General features: G+C 42.7%; 1 long non-coding RNA gene across 1 annotated transcript; it reads right to left on the bottom strand.

Moving 5' to 3' along the window:
* Window positions 1–285: 285 nt before the first annotated feature.
* LOC135019174 (uncharacterized) lies at window positions 286–1,706 on the bottom strand. Its single transcript, XR_010216817.1, has 3 exons — window positions 1,645–1,706; window positions 1,357–1,569; window positions 286–740 (listed from the first exon to the last, which is right to left on the bottom strand). It is a non-coding gene; the product is annotated as an uncharacterized LOC135019174 (long non-coding RNA).
* Window positions 1,707–3,709: the final 2,003 nt, after the last annotated feature.

Raw genomic sequence — 3,709 nt, 5'->3', positions numbered from 1 at the left:
AATTTTGGAGACGGACACAGGAATGTGTTTTTTTAACAAATTCTTTTATTTATTTGCACAAAAAGTTTTATGTTATTTTTTTCTTTTGTGTGTGCTGGGTGCTGGCTCACTGGCACGTGCTCTTGATGAACGCCGGACAGGGGAGGTTACTGGCGTTTGAACAGGGGTCGTGGTTCCCGAGCTGGAGGTAACTTGCTGAGCACCCATCATAGCAATATTGCTGCTCAGATTATTTAAACTGGCAATCAGCTGAGTGTTTGTAGCAGTGTGGCTGGCTACAATCCTGGATAAGGCCTCATTCACCACTTGATTGTGTTGAATTATCTGAACTAGTGCCTGCTGATGTCGCTGTTGTTCATCTATAATGCGGGATAAATTAGCATTCATTTGGCTGTTTTCTGCCCTAATTTGCTCCATAGAGGTAGCCATTCTCCCTACTTGTACTATTAGTCTGCCCGAGTTGCGACTAATACGCGGTAGATGATGGGGCAGACTGGCAAGGTGTTGTGTATGTTGGGTCAGGGTGGCATTGCTTTGGGCCTGTTGGCTTGTCCAACTTGCCCAAAAATCGTCCGGAATTTGGCTTGGGGGCGGAGCTTGTGGCAGTTGTGGACTGCTGGATGGTTGGGGTATATCCTGCAACTGGATTGGCATGCTTGGATCCACAGCTGTTAATTGCAGTGTGAAGGATGGCTGTTGTTCTGGTCCCTGCTGGTCCTCGGCGGACATCAGGTTGTGCTCTGTATGGGGTAGGCAACATGCAATGTTGTAATTTTTAGAATTTGTCAAGGCTAATGCAACACATTATTACATTCCTAAAACTACATTTTTGCATTAGTAGCTCTTGTTTTTTGCAACTTAAAAAATTGTTAACATTTTGTGATAAAAAAAACAACACAGGCGCAAACATTGGCAAATTAGCATATTCCTCACCTAACTAACTTCCCTCCACAACATTACACTGTTAGATTCCCTCCCCTCACCACGATATAGACTACTTACCTGTATAGTCCAGAGGAGCTGAGCAAGTAAGCCATCTACATACTGGACAGGGGCGATGTGTGAACACTGTAATAGGTTTTTTTTTGGGGCCCAAAATTTATTTGTCTTTATATTTTTGAAAAATGTGAACGTGTGTGTGCTTAATGTATACTCAAATCTGTTATTTTCATACAAATAGGTTGTCTAGACCATCCACTAAGACCTTATCTATTTTTAATAAAGCACCTTGAGCAATTGAAGACGTGACATCACATTGCTTGTTGAGGAAAACATGTAAACTCCAAACCAACTAACAACATCTTAAGTGTACTGTGTATATTATTGCTTATGTGTTTAATTTATGTTTTTACTCACCAGATAACTGAGGTGATCTGGGCTCATCACTCTGCGAACTCGCCAATAGTGCCAGTGGTGGCTGGGGTGACACTGCCGATAGTCTTCGCCTGGGTGGGGATGAGGGAGGTGCAGAATCAGAGCCAAGACGCCGTGTCTTAGTTGGCCTCCTGGGTAAGTGTCCCAAGCCCTGTGATGGGCGCCTTACAGGAGGTCGGCTTCCAGAAGCAGAACCTAGGTGCAAAATTTAGCATTATTATTTTGTACTTCTATGTGTTTTCAGAATATGTGACTACAGTGAAGACTTACCTGCAATACCACCATCATCCTGACTGGTCTGAGGCCTGTCTGGGCGGCTGGTCTGTGTGACTGTGGAAAAAGTGACCCCAACATTATTACCATGTTTTTTGTCAAATGAACCAGTGAAAACCATTAATGTACTGTAAGCATCTATTTGGTTTGGTTTCCAAAAAAAAAATAAGCTTAAGAGCTTCTATATTCATGATTTTTAGTTGAATATCAAAATGTACTTGATGTGGCACACAATAAAGTTTATACCTAAAAGATTTTGGACTCAGATATTGCAGAGATTCAGTACTTGGCAATTTTAAAATAATTTAATGTTTTAAAAATTGCCCCGCTTTTAAGTTTTTACTTAAAACAAATACATTTTGAGGTTTTAAAACAAACACACATGTTCAAGCATTATCGCAAAAAATTGCACCAAAAAAAAAAAAAAAAATTTAAAAAAACTGCACATGTTTTTGTTATAAAAAAAAAATAAAAAATAAAAAAGGAGCAAAAAAACACATTCAAAAAACAAACACACCTTAAGGGAGCATAGGCATGCAATCTGTTTTTTGCAAAAAAAAACATCCTTAAAACTTTAAAAATTACATTAAAGAAATTGAACACACATTTTAAGAACAATAATACAAAACAAACTTACCATCCTGCGTGGGTCGGTCCGAATCCCGGACATGAGTAGCAGACACCACCTCGCCAGGAATCAATGCCCGCACAGGCTCCTCCCAGTCCCGATAGCTTACACGTAAAGGTGGCCCACCTCCGGTTCTACGTGCAGATTTGGACTCTTTGGCCATCTTGGCCTTGACACGCCGCTTAATATCGTAAAATCGCTTGCGGCACGTGTCCTCTGTCCGCCTCACCACACCCTCACTATTTACAGCAAGTATAACTTGCCCCCACAGGGCAGACTTCCTGCGGGAGGACACCCTGGCAGCATCCTGACCAAACAATTGGCGATGGTGCTTCATCAGCTCACGTACCAACGCCATGTTTTCAGCATAGCTGAACTTTATATTCCTGCCAGTCTTGGTAGTGGTGCGTGGCTGCGGAGCCACAACACCATCACTATCACTGGAAAATCCAGCAACAGGCACCCCCTCCTCCTCCTCCTCACTAACCTCCTCCCTCTCACTACCCCCCTCCACCTCACTACCAGCCTCCACCTCACTACCAGCCTCCACCTCACTACCAGCCTCCACCTCACTACCAGCCTCCACCTCACTAACCTCCGCCACCACACTGACCTCTGAGTCGGACATGACAAACAACATAAAACACTGAAAAATGAAAACACAAAACACACTCCTCCACTACTCCTACTACACACCACACAGCCAACACACGCTCACTCACTCACAAACAATGACAAAAGACTGAAATAATAAAACAAGGACAAAAAAGCTTACAAACTGGGAAAAAACAATACTACAAAGTTCACAAGACTCCTAACACACACAGTACAGCACTCAACAATCACCAAACTCCTCTCCAAATCCACCAAAAACTCCACCAAACTCACCAACTCCAAATACACCTTCCTCTCTCCTCTCCACTAGCTAAACCCACGAGGTGCGGAGTGTTTGGGGCGTTTTTATAGTAACATGCACAGACACTCCTCCTTTACGAATACAACCAATCACGGCCGCGTGACGTAAACGAAACTTAGAAGTCAAAACGCGGCAGCAAATTCCAAATCACTGCCGTAACAGACTTGTGACGCAGTCGTAAAAAAAAAACCCCCAACGCGGCCGCGAAATAGCAAACGCGGCCGCAATCAACAGCAGAAAAGCACGAATGACATCGACATCGGAAGATTGAAAAAATACGAATACGAACGCTTAGTAAATGAGTCGTAATCAATTCAAAAAGTTGCAAGTTTACACTGTCGATGTCAGTCGCGATTGAACTTGAACATGATTCTGAAATATACGAATCTTAGTAAATAAACCCCAAAGAGTGCAAATATATTTAATATGTTTGCATGTGGGGTAAATACTAGAGATGTGCACTTGAAATTTTTCGGGTTTTGTGTTTTGGTTTTGGGTTCGGTTCTGCGGCCGTGTTT

This window comes from Pseudophryne corroboree, chromosome 1, assembly GCF_028390025.1.
Source record: "Pseudophryne corroboree isolate aPseCor3 chromosome 1, aPseCor3.hap2, whole genome shotgun sequence".
NCBI lineage: Eukaryota > Metazoa > Chordata > Amphibia > Anura > Myobatrachidae > Pseudophryne > Pseudophryne corroboree.
The sequence above is the reverse complement of the archived record's forward strand: the minus strand, read 5'-3'. Positions and strand labels throughout refer to the sequence as shown.